At 31.7% G+C, this 24,345-nt stretch overlaps 1 pseudogene; it reads left to right on the forward strand.

The window, feature by feature from the left end:
- The first annotated feature begins 683 nt into the window (after nucleotides 1-683).
- Nucleotides 684-4,620, forward strand: LOC149577570 (protein CTR9 homolog pseudogene; annotated as a pseudogene).
- Nucleotides 4,621-24,345: the final 19,725 nt, after the last annotated feature.

The raw sequence follows: 24,345 nt of genomic DNA on the forward strand, positions 1-24,345 counted from the left end.
GTTATTATTCCATTGTTTATTATTTTTCTTATCTCATATCTATGTTTATTTTACATTTTTTCATTTCCACGTAAATTGTGGCCCAAGGGGCCACACCTTTTTATATTGATTTAAGAAAAAAGATCACACATAAGGGTTCATCTATAGCTAACTACTTAACATCTAGAATCATATTAACAAAAAGGTTCATATTCATTCTCAAACATATTAAATTGTCCATCAGCATAGCCACCAAGGCTAGCCTCCAAGAGTAATCTAGAAAATTTCCACTATTCAGAAGGGTGACAAGAATCATAGTCCATCTTACAAAAGTCATTTTCCATACCGATACACAGGCTTTCTCAAGAGTATAGAGAATAGCCCAAGCTTCCATCTAATTTTTAGAATGAGTACTTAAGGAAGTAGAAAAGAAAAACTAAACAAGGCTTAAAGTTCCACTACTAGTACCACCCATTCCTGTTGGATGTGGATTACTCCTTGAAAACCCATCTGTATTGATTTTGAGGAAATCATTTGGGAGGGGAGACACTAACCTAAATGGTTCACTTTCTTGACTTCCTAAACTCTGGGAAAAAACCTATTTTGTGAAGAAAGAGAAAAGCATTGATCCAAGTGATTAGCAATGTGGAGATCCAAATGAATAGTTGGCTGAGATAGCTCTTGTTTTGATAGACCACCCTCACATGAAATCTCATTCATATTATAATCTTGCACTATCTTATCATAGCAAAGGTGATTATGAAATTGCTAGCCGCTACTACATGGCATCAGTCAAGGAAAGCTAGAAGCCATAGGATTTTGTGTTTCCATACTTTGGGTTGGGATAGGTTAAAGGAAATTAGGAGATCTTAAGAGTTCTCTCTCAAATTTTGAAAAGGTTATGGAGGTTCACCTTGAGAACTGTGAGAGCTTGAAAGATGTAGGCCATATATATGCTCAACAAGGGCAGAGAGAGAAGGCTTTGGAAATTCTAAGAAAGGTAATTCGCATAGATCCACATGATGCTCATTCCTTTATTAAGATGGGTGAGTTATTGATATCATCAAACCCCAGTGCAGCCTTAGATTCTCTTAACATAGAAAAGTCTCTTCTGAAGAAGAGCAGAGAAGATGTACCCATTGAATTGTTAAACAAAATTGGGGTTCTTCATTTTGAGCATGATGAACTAGAGTTGGCTGAGAAAACTTTCATGGAGGCATTAGGAAATGGCATTTGGGTTGAATTCATCAATAAAAGCCCCAGTATCAATTCTGAAGTTTTTCCTGTGTGTTTAAAGGATATGGAATTCTTCCATCAACTAGAAGAAGAAGGTGTTTCACTTGAGTTGTCATGGGATAAAGTGACAACACTATTTAAATTGAGTTTCTTTTTAAATACTATTTAAATATAATTTAAAATATGAATTTATCCATGAGAAATCCAATGAATAGGTGCTCCTACATCATAGAAGGAGATGTTGATGTAAGGTATGATGTTACTGAATTCCCTCTTAGCGCCCTAGTCCACCAACTCATACATGAAACCATGGGACAAAAAATAAAAAATGTTGGATTTAAAAGCTTTTTCAATCGATTATTAGCAGTATGAACGAGGTCTGCATGTTAGATTCGAATGAAGCCCTAAGATTCATTCAAAGCCCCCACACCAATATCGACATGGAGGCTTCGAGTGAAGCCCCTTGGGACCTTCATTCAAATATTTGGATTCATTTGAAGCCCCTAAAATTTAGCTTCCCCACTTTCCATCTGATTTCTTCATTATGGAAAGTGCGAACCATTATTGTGGCCCTACCCAGGAACAAAATTTTATCACCTAATTTTCCTTTTGTTGACTTCATGATCTTTCTATGAAGCAAATAAAATAATAACTAACATTTTCTATGTTTCAAACTTCTATGTTGACTAAAAAACATCTACTGAAATAACTTTATTTGACAAATTCCATTAAAAAATTATAACCTTTTTCAACCTAGGCTTATATTAGACATTTTTAAAGTTACACTAGATTAACATGTTTAAAAGTAACTACACATATCTAAATGTGTGCACTACATAAGTGTGCGATAAAAATATATATGTATATTTCAATCTATCTTGACATATGTTCATAATCACTCATATGAAAAGGAATGTATTCAAATATTTCAAGCTCATCTTTGTCATTTGGCTCCCCAAAAATGTCCATACGAGTAACAAAATATTATAGAAAGTCAAGTACTCAAACTATTTTCTAAATGTTACAAGAGAACGATAGATCGTTCATCGTTGAATATATCAAATATTTCATATACCACAAAATAACTATTTTATAAATGAAAACTTTCATACATGGGATGAAGCATTCTGGTTGTTTGAAAGTCTATTGGACATTGTGAGCTTGCATAAAAAATATCACAATAGTCCTTGAATGCTTGAATGTTCTCTTTTTACCTATAAGTAGTGGTGAATATAGAAATAATGAGACATTTTATTTAATCTACTATATGGATTTGAAGCAAACAAAATTATTATAGCAACTCAATGCAAATGAAAATCAATATAATTGATTTAAAATAGTCTAAATGTGTTCATACAAAAACTATAAATGATTATCCCTATTTAATTGATCTTTATATATTCCTAGTTTTTCAGCTAACGACTAGCCAAATGAAGCCCATAAAGACAACAAGACACAATTTATACCCAAATTAGCATTTTAGAATATTATGAGTGAACCACTTTTCTTTCTTTGTAGCCTATTTTATCTTGGAAATAGGATACCAAATCATGTTGTTATCCTTGATTTATAATCTTATCCTAGTTGATATTTTCTAACAAAAATTTCAATAATCTATTTACATACCTTGTCTTTTATAGTGTTAACCATTCTCCAAGAATACATATTTTTTTTCTAAAAATATCTTTGAACTCAATGGAAAGCTCATGATTCAACTACCTCTTGTCTCCTATTGAGGTATTTTAGGGATGATATAATAAATAATTCATTCCATCCTACATTGGTAATACTTCTTATTTGGTGAATACATCATTTCATCAAAAAGACTCTTTGTGTGGTGAAACTTTAGTATTTTACCTATACAATAGATAGACCAGAAGCAACAACATATTTAAATAAACTAAATATCTCTAGAAACATATATGTATACATGTTATAACGTAAATCAAATCAATATAGAATATTTTCAAGATATAAGTTAAATTCTCATGGATCATTTAGAAGTCATATGTCACAAAAATCTTCAAGTGGGTTACAATTTCTTATTTTTGAAAAATAAATCAAATATTGAATAAATTTGAACCTAAGATTTATTTAAAATAATTTTAAGATATATATTCAATAAAATTTTTTTTTTTAAAAAGATAATAGAACTATATCATTGAACATAAGAGGAACAAAATTTCATCACTTGATTTTCCTTTTGTTGACTTCAAAATCTTTCTATGAAACAAATAACATTTTCTAGGTTTTAAACTTCTATATTGACTACAAAACATCTTCTCAAATAACTTTATTTGGTGAATTCAATTTAAAAGATTAGAACCATTTTCGAAATAAACTTATACTAGATTTTCAACAATTTTCAAACTTCTATTTTGACTACAAAAGATCTCTTGGAATATAGATGATCCATTGTTGAATATGTAAAATATTTCATATACCATACTATTTAATCTTGCCAGGCTATTTGAAGAGCTACATGACACTAAAAAAGAAAATCTTTTGTATAGGCTAATATTGTTCAAGTTTCCTAATTATGTGGATGCATATCTACGACTTGCAGCCATGGCCCAGGCTTGAAATGAGATTCAACTAAGCCTAGAATTGATTGGGGAGGCACTTAAGGTGGATAAAACCTCAGTAAATGTGATTACCATGCTTGGCAACTTGGAACTGAAAACAGATGACTGGCTTAAAGAAAAAGAAACAATTAAAACTGCACAAAATGTATCAGATGGTAAGGATGCTTATGCTGACATTTCTCTTGGAAACTAGAATTATTTTGCAGCTTCACACAATGAGAAGAAGGATCTAGATGCAAAGGGAATACATCTTGATAAGGCTAGGGAACTGTATTGTAAAGTGTTGGCTTAGAGACCTGGAAATGTCTATGCTGCAAATGGGGTAGGCATTGTGCTAGCTGAAAGGGGTCATTTTGATATTGCAAAGGAAATTTTCACACAGGTTCAAGAAGTTGCAGTAGGAAACATCTTTGTTCAGATGCCAGATGTGTGGGTAAATCTAGCACATGTTTACTTTGCACAAGGATAGTTTGGGCTTGCAGTGAAAATGTATCAAAATTGTTTGAGGAAATTCTATTTTGGCAGTGACACCCAAATTTTATTATAGTTAGCTCGATCACATTATGAAGCAGAACAATGGCAAGATTGTAAAAGAACATTATTAAGAGCAGTACATTTGGCACCCTCAAATTACATGTTACGCTTTGATGTTGGTGTTGCCATGCAGAAGTTTTCAACTTCAACACTTCAAAAGCAAAAATTTACTGTTGATGAGGTTCGTCAAGCAGTGTTTGAATTAAAGAATGTGCTCCATGTGTTTAGCCAACTGTCAGTAGTGCTAAGCCCTCATATACATGGCAGGTTTCAAGGATTAATATAGGTCGCCCATGTTGCAGCCCTATATGATTTCTTTCACAACCTGCCATCTCTGTGCATTTTTTCTATATGTATGCTAATTTGATTTAAGGAATTGTCAGGCTATGTAATTGTATGATTTGATCATGAGAAAAAAATTGTGGAATAATGAAATATGATACAAGAAACAAGGAATATGCACTATGTTTCAATGAATTTTTAAAAATGTCAAGGTTGATTTTGCAAGATGAGCATCATAGAACTTTACAAAATTATGAAGACAAGGCAGATTTTGTGTTGCTGAACAAGAAAGCATATTTCTAACTGAAGTATTGACATAAAAAGTTTAGTAACTGTCCTAGAAAGTAATCTTGATGAAAGAGAGCATATTCTTAAAGTAGTGGCTTGGTAGAAATCCATTAAAAGTGTCCATTAAAAAACACAATACAGCCTGAATATGTCAGTATATGGCAGAGAGTTTTACATGGCATTCCTGGGATAAATAGAATAGTAGTCAAGCCCTATTCAAGAATGAAAAAGCTTGTTATTTTCCAAGGAGAGGACTTCTATCAAGACGAATCATTAAATGTGGAGTCTACTTTGTAATAGACACAAAAGATTGCATGAAAGTTGTGAAAGGGGTGTAGAAGATGCTCACTTTTTCCTTGTAGAGTAACAAGTAGTTGGTGTTGCTATTTCTATTAGTGTGAATTATGCAAAGTAGCCAATTGCATTTGATAAGAAACTCAGTGTCAATTCAGACGACATCCATTTCAAAGGAAGAAGACCTGATAAAGATAAGGCTCTTCAAGCCCTAAGGAGATCAAAAGCATTCAAAATTCTAGAACCCTACACAGTCGAGAGAAGACAGAGTGTGCAGAGTTTCCCCTAATAGTTGAGATCATGAACATAATCCAAATAGGTAGTTTGTGGAAAGTCACATAGTATGAGTGAAGAATCTAATGAGATGATACACTGCATATCATAAAAAGTGGGAAAAGATACCCCAAGAAAAACTTTAAAATACCATGTGATCGGAGCATGAAGAAGGTGGCAAGAACAAGAGCTAAAACAAAAGGGTGATGACATTCAAGAAAGCACAAATGGAAGTCTAAAATCATAGCAATAAGTCGCAAAAAAGTTTTATTACAATGTTCTACAATCAAACGCACCCATCAATGATCTGTAGCAGACGTGCCCTTGTGCCCTTTTCGATGGAGACTGAAATTTTTTGCTTCCCTTGCACCAATGTTGATGGAGACCAGACTTTTTTGCTTCCCTCGCGCCAATGTTGATGGAGACCGGACTCACAGCTTCCCTCATGCCAATGTTGATGGAGACCGGACTCATAGCTTCACCAAATGAAATGTGAATTACATTTTTGCCCTTTTTTTTTGTTTTATGTTGTTGTGTGTGTCGCAATTCCAACAAAATTAATTTGTCGCAATTGCGACCAACACAGGCATGTTATTAAAAAAAATAAAAATTTGATTTATAATGTGACCAACCAACCCATTTAAAAAACTTGGTCACAATTTTTGGTTGCGATTTAGGGTGAAATGCACTAGTGTTTGTACACTTCATCACTAAATAACCTCTAACCCTAGCCGTATCTATCTAAAAGGGAAACATGGTCTTCACCATAACAGTGGAGACCTGACCATTAATTTGTGGATACTTCACAGTGCTAGTGACACTGTGAGAAAGGGAAGAGTAAAATGTCTCAATACTAATATCATCAAATGGGTTGTACCAAAAGATCATCTCAATCATCTAGCACAACTCATCTCTAATAGAAATAACCTTCTCCCTACTAGGGAGAGTGGTAGAAGCTAACAAAGTAGAATAAAGGTACTCAAGAGCACAAGATAATCTAGCAATAGTATCTATAAATAAAAATGATCTCTCCTTAGTAGATGATGTTGATCTACATGTTGTGCCCAACTCAGCACTAGGACCCCCTCCATGAACACTAGCCTCCCCTGAGGATGTAGGTGATGCACTAGTACCAGATGCCATAATGATATATGCAAACATCTAGATATCTATAAATGCAGAGTTAAGATATACATACATAAGTACATATAAAATTGAAAGTTAAATTTAATTTTAAAAATGTATGTATATAAATATGTACAAAGTTGAATGTAACTAAAAATATGCACATGTTATTTAGTACATCTAGCTGATGTATGTGAACATCTAGCTCAAATATGCACATCTAGCTCATGTATGTGAATAAAAAATATGCATGTGTGTTATTTAGTACATCTAGGTTTACTATGTTAATGTTTTCTAAAATGTAACTAATAGGTTTGTAAAATGTAATGTTATTTAGGACATATAGGTTTACTGTGTTAATATTTTGTAAAATATAACCAATAGGTTTGCTGTTAATCTATACTATGTTAATATTTTCTAAAATGTAACTAATGGGTTTGTTGAACATTAATATTTACTATGTTAATGTTTTCTAAAATGTAACTAATAGGTTTGTTGAACACTAATGTTTACTATGTTAATGTTCTGTAAAATGTAACTAATAGGTTTGTTGTTAATGTTTACTATGTTAATGTTTTGTAAAATGTAACTAATGTTTTATTATCAACTACTAAAAAAACATTTAAAATATAATTAATTTAATTAATAAAACAATTAAAAATAATTCATTTAATTAATATTATCATGTAATAACTTAAAAACATTTTTAAAAATAAAATAAAATAAAAAATAAAAAATTCACCTACCTATTATAGCCAAAACACTTTGACTGCCTGGTAGCCACTACAATGAAAATGACCGCTGAGAGAAATTTTTGGTTATTTATAAAACCAAACAAGTTATGGCCAAAACACTTTCGACTAAAAGGGTTTTAGCCACAAACCTCACTACCACGTTAACGCCAAAAAGCACCACATCTATATGGTTGAAAACGTTCTGGACAAAACCATTTCAGCTAGAACCCCTATGGATATTACCAAAGGTGACACAGGTTTGTGCTTCCACCCATGTATCACAAGATTCAACCCTAATACCAAGTAGATAAATAAGCCTAATGATGAAGTATTGATCACTCTATACAAAATGAAAATCCATATTTGCCTTGGGCTCCTTGCAAGAGAATTATTTATAGAATGGTCTTGGATAATATCATTAAATTGTATATGGTCTTTGATGTTACACAAATGTTAAGTATATATCGAGCTCACTTGGGAGTCAAAGGAAGTTGTAGTGTATGATGAGTATGTCTCAGTGTTTCCAAGTTCAGAGAAAATGTTAACCGAGCTCACTTGACAGCCAAATAAAAGTTGGCATTGAACCAATGTTAACTAAGCTCACTCAGTTACCAAAGGAAGTCTAAAGGGAAATTGTTTCTGGGTTAGTGTTGACTGTTGGGTCGGCTAATGAAGGATTTTCCTATATCAATTTTTTTGGTTAGTTCTAGCCAACTAATGGGATGAATTTCATTTATTTGAAATTGTATTCAAGCCAACTTGACAAGTGAAAGCATATAAATATAAGGTCAAGTTGAGGATAGAATAGTGTGAAAGAGAAGAATAAGCATGGAATTGGAAAGATAAATTAATGAAGTGAATTGATCGAGCTCCAAAGAATATTTTGATAAAGGAGGATCAAGTATTCAAGCCTGAATAGAGATTTGAAATTAGCAAATATAGTTTCATCAGCAAGTAGTGAATCAAATCTCCTAATAGAGTTTTCTTATTTTCCAAATCCTCTAACAAGATGGCATTTCTATATTGAAGTTTATAAAGACCTCTATCAAGGCCACTCCTAATAGGGTGAACTAAATCCTTTAATAGGGTCACAGCTAATAGTGTATTTTGTAACCTTTAACAAGGTTGGCTCCTAGCAAGGCTCACTTTAGAAGAGTGAAAAATAGTAACTAGTTACAATTGGTGGTTTTTCCTAAATTGGGTTTCTACAGTAAATCTCGTTGTCTCTTGTGTTCATGTTATTTAAATTATGATTTTGCAACTAAGTTAGTTACTATTAATCACATTTAAGATCATAAGAACTACATGTTCAGTGTTAACCAAGTAATAGTACATATATTTAGTATTAACCAAGTGTTTACTAAGTGATAGTGATTTATGGTGTAAACAAAGTTACTATGTTAACCGAGTGTTACTGTGCTAATTGAATAAAAACAGTATTTCAATTTCAGAAAATTTTGGTTTTGAATTTTATTGACATCTTAAGGGATCTTGGATTTGTTTTTGTGGTAACAGATTCACCTCTCCCCTCTCAGTTACTCCTCTTATATTTCCAACAAATGGAACTTTTCTTTGGCTACTTCAACTTTCACTAAGAAAAGTTATGATGGAGGTGTTTGATGTTGACTATAGGGTTCCAAATTAGGTGATCTTTTTAGTCTAAGCTTCCAAATACTCTATGAAGAACCAATCTTTAAAAAGATATTGTGAACATTCTAATATTGTTCCATAGAGTTAGGGGAAATGAAGAATCCCTAAACTTTTAAGAATAGTGGATGTTCATCATCCAAATAATTAATGCTAAGGACTAATGATTTGGACAAAAATCCTTAGTGACATGATAGGAGAGACAATCAAGACCATAGAGAATTCATCCTCTTTCTTTATGTTATCATACATCATTGATGCCTTAGCATGTACCCAATTTTGTTGATGGCTATCTAATGTTGAATACCTTGAGAAGGACTTTCAAATATGTGATTTCTACTATTGTTTATAGTTACACAATAGGTATACAAGCTTTAGTAGGGTGAGTTTTATCTTTACCATGAAATTATTTCAAGAATTGCAAGGATACTCTAAGCGAAGAATCTTCACTTTGGATGCAACATCAATTATGAGGTTTGGTATTTATTTTACCTAACATATGACTTTTACATATATCAGGATAACTACATTTTGATGATTTTTCATATATTTTGTCAAGTTATTGAGATGATAAAATATTATTAATAGGCCTATATAGACAAATTGTTGACAATTTAAGGTTAATTGAGAAGCATAAGAAAAGGGTCTAGTTTCCTATTTAAATTAAGGTATATTCATTTGTGTCTAGATCCAATTCCATGAATATGAAAAATTGAAAATGTTGGATATTGAATCTAGATGCTCAGGAAATATACTTCCACCTTGAACTTTGTGCTCCATTTCCAATTGTTAAATCTCCTTCATTAGATCTTCTCTAAATTTATCCAGCCATTGATCTCATAACAAACTCCATCCTTATCTTGAAAACTTCTTGAAAAATCATTATTTTCATCAGATGTCTTCGTTAGACTAAATATTTTCTTAATTTATTCTTCCTTTTCATGCTCAATTAACATTGCATCTTGCTTGGTCAACAGTAGACTAAATTAACACTAAAATTGCTCTATTGACACTACACATTCTTCTTTTCTTCATCAAATGCTCGGTGAAAACTATAATAGCTTGGTTAATATCAATGTTCTTCATTGATGAACCAAACTATCTTTCTTATACATGATCTCAACACTTAATAAAATCATGTAAAACAATCAAACCAACATTATACTATCAAAATCTAACTCATTCAAGTGCCCATTGAATTCTATACACTTATCAACACTTTTATCATCATATTTTCTTCAAATCATCTTCATCAATTAAATGATATGACACTCTACTGAATTACAATAATGTCTAACCAACTAAGACTTGACATCAATGGCAACATAATAACATATGTGAATCTTTCACATACATTAACAAAATTATCAATTAAGGCTAATAATTTCCCCATTTGGCATTGATGGAAACACATTATTAATTATATATTATGGGTAAGAGCACAAAGTTGGGTCATAATTCCATAGAAGTTAAATCCGTGGAATTGGACCTCTCAGAAATGGGTACATGATTTGCTTAAAATCAGGTACCCAATTCTGAAATCCCACTTTGGGCACCTAATCCACATTTCAAAAATCTGGAACTCGATTTTTGAAATGTGGATCGAGTGCTCGAACATCTTAAAAGTTAGGCACCCAATTTTCAACAAATCAGGTACCTAATTTTAAAAACCAAAAATCCCCCCCATTTTTGGCATTTTTGGTGTCATTTTTACCATTTACAAAACATGAGCCTAATTTTAGAGCAATACGAGAGCCCATTTTTGACCTCTACCAACCCCCCCTACTACTATTTTCCAACATACCAACTGTTTTTTTTTTTTTTTTGTACTATTTTATTTAAATTTTTTTAGTTTTACATTTTATATACCATCAATTTATTGTTTTCTTTTTTTAGTTTTAATATGTAAATAAAATTGTAAATTTTCATTGTTAATAGTATTATCTTTAGATTATTGTATCTGTTAATTTAAATAATAGTTTTGCACATGTTCATTTAAAAATTATTATTTTAGATGTTTTGAAATGTATTTAATATGTAAATTACAATGTTGAATGATTAGATAGATGTAAATTCATTGTTTAAACATGTAATTACATTCAATAATTTATATTTATTTCAAATAAATAGTGATTAATTATAGATTAGTTTGTAAACTATATAACAAAGAAAGTAAAACTAACTATATATTCATAAGTCTTTAGCCTCAACCTAACCATAACTGTACAATAAAACCCTAAACATACAACTAAGTATTTAATCACATAACACCCTACCAAGGGATCCAAATACAAAACTTAGTATTTAATGATTTTACTTATTGTATTGTACTTTGTTTCATGGATCAAAAATGGATGATGTAAACTATTTTATAAATGTATATTCTTTCAGCATTTCATAACTTGTGACATGTATAGTGGATGATTGCGCATTCCAAATTAATGCCAAATGGCATTCAGAACAAATGTATATTATTTAAATGGATTGAACTTTTAGTTATTCTTTTATGTGGATGTGTTATTTATTTTAATTCTAGTATAATTATTTTAAAATGAAATGTAAATGTTCTCATTAAGGAATGTAATCTCTTATGTTTTTAACGTAAATTATTGTACATGTTATTGCTTGCTTAGTAAAACTTTAGGTTAGTTCTTTGGATCCCTTGGCTGGGCATTACATAATGCGCTCCCTTACCTTAAAACCATATCTTTTTTTAATAAAACTATAGACTAACCATAAACATAGTATTAACCTTGATGTAAAATATCACTCTCACCATAATTCTAACATAACCCTAACACTGATTAAAATTTTAACCAAATTATATAATTAAAATCGATAAACTTAATTCTAAGCCTAACCCTAATTATGTTAATAAACTTAATCCTAAATGTTAAACCCTAATTGTAATTGTAACTTCAAATCTTAAACCTAACACTTGATCCCTAGCAAGGTAACCATAACAGTAGGCATAATGGAAAGTAATCGTTATCCTAAGTTTAAAAACTATATTTAATGATTTTAAATTGGGTTGAAGAAATATATTATGGATAATGAATAATATTATTTTGAGAATATATGTTATTAATAATTAGTTCTAAATAATGAAATGGATTGTGTATAAAAATTCATTTATTAATGTAGTTATTTAATAGATATAATTGTCTTAAGTTAAATACTAGATCTTGGTACATTAATATTTTGAGACACTAAAACTATACCAACTATAAACTTCCTCTATCAAACTATTAAATTAAGTATATTTTATAATTTTACATTACTCATTCAACTTGTGATGAAGTCTACATTCGTTACAACTTTAGCTATGAGTTTGTATGATTCTATTAGATTTTATAACCTTTTCAACCCATTCATTACTAAGTTTTTGAACCAACAAAGGTAACATTACTAAATTTTGTTTGATCCTAAGATGAACATATAACCCATAATGAGAATACAATCTCCCAGTATCACAAAATAAGTGTACATAAAAATTGATCTAGCTACTTGAATATAGAAAAGGGAAACAATTTTGAGGGAAACAACCCTAGAACAAATAACAATCCATTATGGACAAAAATCCATTGAATTACATGGATTGACTGATAACATCTATGATATGCTAGTAAAACTCTAAATAAGTTATCAACTCTCTAAATTTTAATATATATTCTAGTCGTACCTATTATATCAATCTTTAGTATGACATTCTTACACACTTCTATATCTCATACACTCATAACATCACCATTTTCCTATAACATTAAAAAATAATTTCATCTTTATATGCATGCAATTACCATTAAAAAAAAGGTTGATTTTAACCATCATATTAATTTTACAAAAATGAACTACAATAATCAATTTTACCCCAGATATGTAAACTAAGACATAGTTAGGACCCGCATATATAATCTCTAGTATGCCACGATCTATCAATCACACTCATGATCTAATAAAACATGATAGCTAACTAAGTCGGGCAATAATACATCAAGACACTCCAAGAGACCTTTCAAATCCAATCAAAACTCTCATTGTTTTCTCATATTAATAATATGATTGTAGAAGTTGAGAAAACCAACTTCACAGATCACCAAGAACACCTACAATGAAGAGAAACTAGAAAAAAAACAGTAGAGCTTGGAAATTCTCAATGAAGTGAGAGAAAAAAATGTATTCCAAGTTATGAAAAATGAAAATTACAAAGGTTCAACCTTAAAGGTGAGCAAAACCCTAAAAGGAAAGAAAACTAGGTTTGCGCATTATAATTAATGTTAAATATTAATTATATGCACCTAACACTAGTACATTTGACCCTATTTTTAGACCAAAATTTTCAACCATCTATTAAAATGGGGTCAAATTGGTCGGAATAAGCAAGAAAAAATGTGTTTTTTAAAAATCCATGCCCGTGTTGGTCGAAATTTTGACCAACACTAAGAGTTGGTTGAAATTTTGACCAACACAGGCTTCATATTGTTTTGAAAATGTAAAAGACTGTGCCCTATTTCATTGTTATCCACACTTTACATCGTTATGATGAACACGAGCTTCAATCTGGTCTGTCAAATGCTTAATCTCAAGGGAATAATTGGAAAGTTCAACACATCAGAGATCAGAGGATTGATCTGACTTGAACAATATTGATAATGCTACTGAGTATCTAACTAGGCCTTTTCTTGTAATACTTTTTCTTCGATCATAACCATGTTTGAATGTCTTTGGCAACCTGAGCAGAACCCATCTGGACATCAAGATGCCACTTCAAATAGGGAGACTTATTCAGAGTTTGGTCGCGACTTAATAAAAGAGCTATGGCAGAACAATGATCAAAAATATGTTTTGCGGATACCTTCCCATCTTACAATCTATGAAATGTAACATATATATATATATATATATTTCTGAATCATTTTGTATGTGCATTTTTAGTATCAAAGTTTCGCATCATATTTTAAGATTCAATAGAAGTTTTGAATCATACTCATGATTCATCTTTAGATTTAATTAGAATGAGAACTTATCATGAAGTATTGATTCCAACCATCAATGTTTTAATTATTTCTTGATGTTTTTAATTGACCAGAATACGGTTTTGTTTAGGGTTTTTTTTTTTATGACTGAACACTTGAATTGATCTCCTGTGCAGGCAAGTCTTCAAACAAAGTGGGTATAGTTTTGGGTATTCCTGGGGGCTTCTTGTTGATTTTATTGCTATGCCTATTTGGATTCAGAAGAAGATTCAAGTCTGCGGCATTAAGGAAAGGTACTTTTGAGGTGATTGTTTCTCGGTAAATCGTTCTTTCAAATGTCAATGAAAATTCTAGCTAGTTGACTATATAAGAGCTACTCACTCAAAAAGGAAATAAGGGGGAAAAAATTCTGTTTATTTTTTCTTGTAAAATAAAATCTTCTCTATACAAAATGTGTAATATTTTTCCCATGCATCAATCAGCAAAGAATCCTAATACAGAGGTGTACTCTGCTATTGGGAAGGAGCACGGAATTTTTCTCAACTTGGAAAATATAAAGGCTGCAACTAAAAATTTTCATGATGATAACAAGCTTGGAGAAGGGGGATTCAGCTTTGTTTACAAGGTAACATAACTCTAACCACATTAAATATGCTATTAAATTGAACCAGGTTACTTCTTCGTTCTCCACTAAACAACAATCTATAGACTATTTCATAGAGAATGAAAGGGTGGGAATATGTCCTGAAGTCACACAAGATAGGCATTTTAATTTTGAATTTTAGGACTTTCATATATTATTAGAATACACTCTTGTACAATTGCTTCAAGTATAAATTCTCAAATGTTCACCGGTATATGTTCTGCGGATACCTTCCCATACAAAATAATTTAGAACATTGATAGTTATGAGAGCTCCCCTACCAATGTGTATGTGACACAGAGCCAAATTGGACATTTTTGTTCGAATAGACTACTGAAAGCTATATCAACAGCTTGGAATGAGAGTCATATTTGGACATCAATGTAAAATACCAACACAATGTATAGAAACAGACATAAATTCATCCATTATTGACCATAAAGGTTTTGAGTTAGTGAAAAATATACCTTATTTTTAGTAATCAAATGCTCAACTTCAACAAGTGACAAGTTGAAAAGCTCTGAAAACTCTGGTAGCCAAGTCAGCTTTAGCTTTGTTGTTTTGACTGATCCTTCAAGATGGAGCATGCCATGAAGCCGTACAATAATACCCTTTTAGTCCTTCTCAATATTTTTTTATTATGGCATTGCCCTAATCCATCAGTGTTACCTCTTCACCTTCTGAGACAAGAGCAGCATCAGTACTCTCCAACCAAATGTGTTTTGTGTAACTAGTTGCTTTCTTGCCAGCACCTTCATACTTTTTATGCCTAGCCATAATTTTGACAAAAGATTCTTCAGGCCCATTTGTTAAGCATAGAAGAACACAATTTTCAAAAAGAGCAGTGTGTCTAGGATAGACAGGGTCAATGATTTTTTTATTCATTGTCCAAAATCTGTCCCACTCCATTAGATTTATATTTTTTCATTTTTTGATGCTCCTTGAAACAAAAGTGCCAAAGAAAACTTAGATTTATAATTTTAATTGGTATAGGTTATAAGAATCTATATGAAAACTATAGAAAATTAAGTGAAAAAAAAGGTGTTATAAAGAAAAATTCCAACATTTAAACTTGTGACAGAGTAAATTGCTTTAAGGCCTCTATTGTCAATCCCCTTCACAATGTTCCTTGCACTGTTGGGAAGCGAGGTTCGTCCCAACCCTCCACTTTTTCATTATCTACAAACCAATATAGTTTTCACTTGCTCTAGAGAGTATAAACAAAATTCAAATGGCTAAAATCCCACACATGCACTTTCCGCAAACCCATGTCTTCTAAGACCCTATAATATTGTTCATTACGATCATGGTACTCACTTGACCGGAGAGCATGTGTCACACCTTCAATGCTATCCACATATGGGCATGCAAAATCATATGTTGGATATATCTTGTATTTAGATCTAACATGGTGATGGCGGACATGATTGCATCTATAATAAATAGGATCTCGCAATGTTTTGTTAACATCTTGCATATCTAGCTTACCTCTTAGAAAACATTGCATCCCTCTCTTAGTAGCAGAAATCATTTCTTTCCACAAACACATATTTTTCTGTATAGAGTTATTCCTATTGATGGACTCAATTCCATCCATTCTCTCATTCTGCATCTGCTCTCGAGGTGTGTCATCCACCAATCTGGGTCGCATAAGACAACATTTAAATGAGTTGTGTTAATATAATTTTTTAAGGATTGGTTAAAACCAAAGTCATAAGGTTTTTGACATTGGTGGAACCATAGTACACTATTAATTAAATGGTAACATATTCTACATAAAGGTGAGTTTGTTATTTGGAGTCCCCTGGTTGCTTTCTCAAACTAGTCAACCTTGATTTGATAAGTGTTTCTGCTTGTAAACTATAGTGTTAGAATTTTGATGTGAAATTCCTTCTGCATGCAGGCTCATTTGGGGAAGTTTTTTGAGGCATATGGAAAGGAACAGAAGTTGTAATCAAGATTTTACTGGAGCAAGACTTGACAGAGGAGAACATGGAAGATTTCTGCAATGAAATATCACTTTTAAGGCATCTACATAACATTCTATTCAAAATACTATAATCATCATTAATTTCTCCTACTATCTCAAATTGCTTTAAATAAAGAGGTTGGTAGGACTTTTCTTTCTCATACATTTTCTATTTTGTTCTATATGCATCTTGTCCAACTGCTTGAGACATCCAAATTGTACTTTCTAGCTCCCTGTCTATAGCTTGAAGTTATTGTGCTAAAAATTTAAAGTAGGATGATTTTTTCTTCTAAAGTTCTCAAAAATTATATACAATTGTATGTTGTGTTTATCATATAATTTGATGCTTTGGTTTGGATATCTTGTATGTGTAAATAGTACAATGCCTATGAGCTTGTTTAGAACTCATGCAATGGTCACATCATAATTTGTGTGAAATTGCTTGTATATTTGTCCCTAAAAGGCCCTAGATGGTTTGTATTCACCAAAATGCTAGTATTGAAACCATGCAAATGCAATCAATATCATCGTCCAAGCTGTTTGCATCCAAACAGTGCTATGCAAGGAATAATGATGCATTTTTGTTGAAGCAATACACACAAATTTGCTCCAAAAATCACCACTTTACCATTAGAGTTCAAAATGCATGGTATAAAGTCATAAAGGCATGCTTTTTGAAGCACTTTGCATTTTTTTTTGTATGTAAAATTGACACTTAGTCTTCTTAGTTACTAAGACAGGGTTTTAAATGAGAAACACACATGTATATGCATTCAAAATCAACACTTTGGAGTCTTTTATAACTAAAGTTGATAATGATGTGATTTTCAAAACAATTTGCATGTGTACACACATCTAAAAAGTGCCACAATAACTTAAAACTTGCTTTTTAGGAGGTTTTACATATGGTTTTTATTTTACACATGTTTAATATATGCAAGTTTATAATACACAAACAATGTGCTCTAGTAGCATTCAATTGATGGAACAAGGGTTTTTGTGATATGCATGTATAGAGATTGTTAACGATATCTATAGTTGGGCAAAAGTTAGCAGAGTACTGATTCACCCCCAAGTATTCCCTATTTCTAACAATGACTATTTATGGTCTAATATTAAATCCTTATTTTGAATGTGTTATATGTTGAAAATGTGGAAATTAGTGATCCAAATCTGATAGAAATTATGGACACAAGCACACTTGTAGCTTGAATTTACTTAACATTAGCGTATGCACATCCATGTATCTTTCCTATTATATATCCATGTATCATCCTCTGCCATTTTAGTTTAGTTGAAAGGTCTCTTAGGTTGCTGAATCTCATAGCTTGGACACTCCACCAAACATTCCATTGCTCTTCTTAAGCCTCCCTCCCCTACACAAATTAGCACAAGGAACCATCCTAATAGTATTAACATGTGAAATATAAGATGTCCTTGAACAAATTTTGAGATGATAAGCATAATAATTCTAACATATGGAGGACCCAATCTATTGTTCACTACATAGGAAGAACACCTAGCAGCCCTAAGGAACAAAATTTTCACAATTTACATGGCTTGCTGTTTGACTTTTCATACATTATTCATTATCAGTATTGCTTAATATACTTATTAAGAATTATTATTTATTCCTTAATGTGCTTGAACTAGTTTCATAAATAATAAAGCTCAAAGTCCCAAAACAGTCAAATTAACTTGATTGTCGCCTGTAACTTCATCCATAAAACCTTTCACTCCTATCAAATTTAATGGATTCCTTTCATTTTAGTTTAGATGAAAAGTCTCAAAGGTTGCAAAATCTTGCAGCTTGGCACACTCTGCCAAACATTCCATTGCACTTCTTAAACCTCCCTTCCCTACCCAAATTAGTTCTAACAGTATAAAATTGTGAAACATAAGAAGTCCTAGACAAATTTTGAAATGATAGGCATAATAGCTCTAACATGTGGAGGGCTCAATCTGTCGTTCACTACATAGGAAGAACACACCTAGCAGCCCCAAGGAACATAATTATCATGATTTACATGATTTTCTGTTTGACTTTACATATATTCATTATCAGTACATGTATATATTATTATGATTTATTCCTTAACATGTTTGAACTTCCAACAAGTTTTCATTACTAATAAAACTCAAGGTCCCAAAAAGGTCCAATGATCTTGACTATTATGACTTCATCCACAAAACCAGTCACTCCTATCAAATTTAAGGATTAAATATTTCTTCCTAATAACAATGATATACTTTGAAATATAAATTTGCAAGGATCATATAATCCTTCCATGCAGTTTAGTTTGAGAGATCAAAATTAATATTAGAAATAAGTTCAGCCAAACTCATTTAATGAGATTTCTTTTAATTACTCTATAAAATATCAGAAGGAAATAAAAATTACATCAAAGGGTGAGGATTCACAATGGTATGTCTCTTGAGATAAAGATAATAATAGGTTTATTGTATCTAACTCATAAATTATAACACTGGAGCAAACTCAAAACAAACACAAAAGGTTAGTATGTAATCTTTATTATTTGATAAAAATGGACTTATTTATGTCATGTTCATCATTCATTTTATAATTTTTTGTGTACTAATAAGAATATTGAGGCGATTAATTGAAAATTAGTTTAAAAAAGGAAATTCCACTTCTAGATCAACCAGATTGAGAGATTGAATGAAACATTAGTAAGATTGTTTAATTATTGGTCAAACTAGAATGCTAGGTAATTAACTAAATGGTTAGGAATTGATACCTGATTAAGACCATCGGTATTAATGGTGACAGAAACAATCAGTCAAGAAATTCATGTGTTGGACAATATTCGATTTTACCCTTAACTGCAAAATTTAGATTAGGAGCATCCTTTTTACCTTTCTTAATAATGTATACACAACAGCATGGAAGTCTCAAAATTGTACGATGAATTTATAGGATTCCTAACCATCTCAAGTGTTTAATTTAAATATAATCCTTAAATATTTATGTGGAAAAAAACATACATTTATTTTATGAATGCTTTAAAACACAAAGCAAGATCAATTGTTCCATTAAGCTAATTGTAGAGAATTAAATGACATATTCTTAAACATTGATGTGCAATCTTTCCTTCAATTTTGTGATAAATAATCTAGCTAACTAATCCTTGATAATCATTAGGATAGACAATTTATTAGAAAGACTAGGAAATCACAGTACACCAATTTAACTCTTCTTCCCTTGTGACATAGAAATTAACAAAAAAAAAGGATGTCATTTCCTTGTAGCATTTATCAAATGTTAGTTTTATAGTTCCCTTTCAATAAAAGATTAACTGATTAGATAAGAGTCCTTTATATAAGAATTTACATAGATATTGAAATAATTGACATCATCATTTTCTTTTCAATTGTTATATTTAAATTTCAACATAGCATTGATGTTATATGATAATTTAAACAGTTTCATTTTATTTTCATATTGTTAGTAAACCCAAATAAAGAGGACGAAACATTGAAAAACCTAGCAACATTTGGCATAAACAGTGGCTCTTTCTGACACTTAACAAAGAATGTCGTCATGATTGAACCACTACATCTAAGATCTAATAAAGCTACAACAATAGCTTATGTCACATCATCCCTGTAAATTTCTAAAAATTGGGGAGTAATAAAGAAAATTGTGGAATTCAAATCCAAGGGATAGGAAATCCCCCATGAATCAATACTCTAATAAGATGAACCTACATCTTCTAGTGAAACTATACAAAGCCCCATTAGGGTTTGAGTGTATGTAATTATTCATAATCATTTTTAGTGATATGATCCTCTATTCTTGTACATGATTTAAGGGTGACATAATAATAGGACTATGACCTAGATAAAAATTAAGTAAACAAGAAAGTGGTTACCATGGAACCTTTTTCTTTATGGACTTCCCAATGTGAGTAGCAGCTATAGAGAAACTGTCTAGGGCAATGGCCCCTAGAAAGGGTTGCATACCCAACATTAAGTTTACGCCAAACATAATTAGAAAATAAAGCTACATAGGGTTTGATCCTATTTGGAAGTTTGTATGTAAGAAGTCCAAAGATGAGGTTGTCTTTAGTATGAAAGCCATCAGACATAAGGCTTAAGGAAGGGAGTGTATAGATAAAACAAAATTTATAAATTCAAGATAAATTGTTTGAGTGAGGGGCATTGGGATTATAATCTTTAGTATAAAGTAAAGATAAAATGTATTCATTTTATACTCCAAATGATACTGAAAATTCACTTATTTCTTGTGGGCCACAAACCAGAATTCTGAGGTGGGATTCAAAAAGGACATATTCTCTTCTCCTAAAAGACAGACCTCGGTACACTTTTAGTAGGAGTTATAGTCTTGAGATGAGAATAGTTTAGGGAAATAGACTAACCCTATTAAGACTTTAGATAGAGCATTCTATTTCCTATCCTATTTGATGGATGCATGCCTATCCTAGTGTTTGATGGATGCTCAACTTGTGTAATAGATGGGTGCCTAACCCTGTGTGAAAGCTAGATGCCTATCATGTTCAATGGGTAGATGAATACATGAGTATACAATGAATGAACACTTGTTACTGAAGGACAATTAATAACACAAAAATAATATAGTAAGTACTTTGGGACATTATGTAGGGTTCAACTTCATTGAAGTAATAGGGATAGATCCAAAAGATCACATATCATCAAGTAGATATCCAACAAAACTAATCCAATATTAACCACACATCTTTTAAATGTATAAAATTGTAGTTATTTCAGAAAGATGATTTTTTTTTTGAAATTTTCCAATTTCCAACTGCCATATAACTATATAAATTAGTGCAATTTTTAGATCTGACAATAATCATTAACATCCCAAATAAGAGAAAGGAAGTCACTTGCTTTATATACCTTTAGATACTGACTGATAAGATACAAGGAAAATGTCCTTTTCATTGTAGCCTATACTCCTTGAAATCTTTTTGAAAGAGTGGAATTCTTTGTTATCTGCATAAACATTGTCCTGGTAAACCTACATTTCCCAAACACTTACTCAATCTAAATTTTTAGAGTTAGATTTTTTTTCTCTAACCCTGATTTAATAGAAAAAATTCCAACATAAATAACTCATGAATCGATTTCATGTCCTCATATACTAGTGAACCACTATAAATTCAATTATAATAGAGAATTTTTTTTTACAATAATTCATAGATAACCAAGGAAAGATAATTGTAAACTGATAGAAATGTGTAATTAAAAGAGCTACCTCATTAGCAAGAAGAACCAAGCCTTCAATCTTGCAAAACCGCACTATCTCTTGCTGATTTTCCTCTGACAAAACCTTCATAAAATTTCAAGTGTTATTAAGAGTGTTTCGAAGACTAAACTTTGAGAATGATTACAAATCTAGTTTTCCAATTAAACAAGTTGGATTTGTTTAGAAGACATGCAATCAAATAATCACTTTTTTCATTATTTTACAATAGAGCATAGAAGGCTTAAAATGCATTCAGGCCTCTAAGAATTCAAGTACCTTACTATTCCAAAATGGATCTCAGAAAATTGTGATATCAAATTTATTGCTTTGGATTTCATTTGGCTCACCTGACCCGTAGGATTTCTAGGATTTATAACAACAATAGCCCGAACATCACTTCCATTTAAGTGAGCTGCTTTCAGCTATTCTTTGACTTCATCTATTTCCAATCACCCACCACATGCTCTGGTGCCTTGGCATGTGTGGGTTTCCTTTCTTTGTCTTTGTCTTTGTGCCTGCCTTGTCCAGGTAGTTTTATTTGTGTGGTATGGGTTTCTTCCTTCTTGATTTGAGAGTCCTCATATGTTGATTGAGGATTCACTCACACATATCTGATTTCTCCTGTGTGTCTGTGTGCTTGCATATGGATGGTAGCTTGCAGGTTGATACAGGGGTGGAGAGTTGTGGAGAAAATGCTAATAGAAAAGGGAAATATGGAAACTCTAAAATATTCAAATAATTTTTGTAGGAGGATCCACAAATGCTACCAGAGGAAGCTAGGTTCAAAGTGGAGCTCGAAAGACATCATGCAAGGACAAGCAAAGCAAAAGGTAGGTTTAGAGATGGACAATCCAAGGGAGGTAAGGATGCTCTATTACCTCAATAATGAGGCTTCAAAGATTTACAATCCAAAGGAGGTAACGACCTTCTCTTATCTCAAGTGTTAGCTTCTTCTAACAAGGTAATGTTGAATGCTCTTAATAAAGTAGAAGAGGAGCTGTAGAATACATTAGCAATTCACTAACAATTAGCCAAATGTTAATGCAGTCACACACATTAGCGATTCACTGACAATAAAATTTCAATTAGGGTTGCAATTTATTAGTCAATGTCAATGCAGACTGACTTGAGCAATTCACTAACAATGCAATATTATGTAGGTTTGCAAGTAAAGGAGAAGCAAAGGTAATAAAGGCAGCCCTCGAAAAAGATTACCTAGATTCAAGACAACATATCAGTTAAAGGAAATTAAAAAATTTCCTCTTCAACTCTAATCTAAGGGAAGAGAAAGATATGTTCACATCTTTGGACTCAAACTTAACTAGCTTCATGGAAATTGGTAAGTATCTTGACAACTCTTTGTTTGTACGGGGCTAGTAAATCAGCACTATAGAACTCACTTATTTCAAATTGCAATTTAGAATCAGCATCTTGAAGGGCTAATGTCTATCCTACTAGTAGAATCTTAATGGTCAAATTACTTATCCTAGAATCCCCATCTATACTGATTCCACATAAATTAGGGGGATCAGAGATCTGACTATATCTTATCAGACCCAGTGTGTGAGAGTTTCCATCAACAGTCACAAATACAAGTGGAAAGCTTAATTAAATTGGTAGAAATCACATCATACTCTGAGAACTTATAGCAGCCAATATATTACCTAGGTGATCATAACAGATTCCAACCACATCACCTGTGCCCTGTCATCATCAAATCTTCTTTACACAAAAATTAAGGAGATGGTAGGTCTGTAGCATTACAAGAGCCATCTAACATAACACTCACTCTCAAATCTTGTATGGAGGGCATCAAGATACTCCAAATTACCTATTGGGGGTGATGGTCCAGATCAGCAAGCATTGAGTCATCCTAACAAGTGTGCAACTTCAATACACCTGCATTATTGACCTACCTGGGTGAACTAGCAATAGTAACAGACCAAAAAATATATTTAACTTGACCATCAGTCTCATTGTGCTTAGTTTTTGCACTGATTATTTGTATATTACTTAAAATACATTTTCTAAACTAGGTCTATTATCAGCAATACAAGGCTTAGATTAAAGTACATTTTCCAAACTCACAGTAATGGATTTCTTCTCTTGTCCGATTCTAAAATGGAACTTTCATGTTTTGAAAGGTTTTTTTCAATACTTAATTTTTTTCCATAGATTTCAATTTATTGGTAAAGTCTATTAAAAAATCTTTTCCATTATGTTTTGATGGGTGTCCATATAATGCCTAGAGTCTCCTAATTTGTACTGGTTAGAAGGATGCCTAAAATTGTGCTACAAGTGTAGAGATGAAGATACAAAGGGAGTAGGCTTTAGAGTATTAAAGAGCTAAGATCATCCTTCTATTTTTTCTTGTTGTAGTTTTTTTTTCTAAGAAATAAAATTTCTTAGTAGAAAATTATTACTTGAAGACTCACACATACAATTTGGAATATCTATCATGTCCATCTTCAAACCATTTATTTTAGTATTACATAATATTCTGCACTAAACTCTTGATTTCATATACAA

This window comes from Cupressus sempervirens, chromosome 1 (assembly GCF_028749045.1).
Source record: "Cupressus sempervirens isolate cs-2001-9-10 chromosome 1, ASM2874904v1, whole genome shotgun sequence".
Classification (NCBI taxonomy): Eukaryota; Viridiplantae; Streptophyta; class Pinopsida; order Cupressales; family Cupressaceae; genus Cupressus; species Cupressus sempervirens.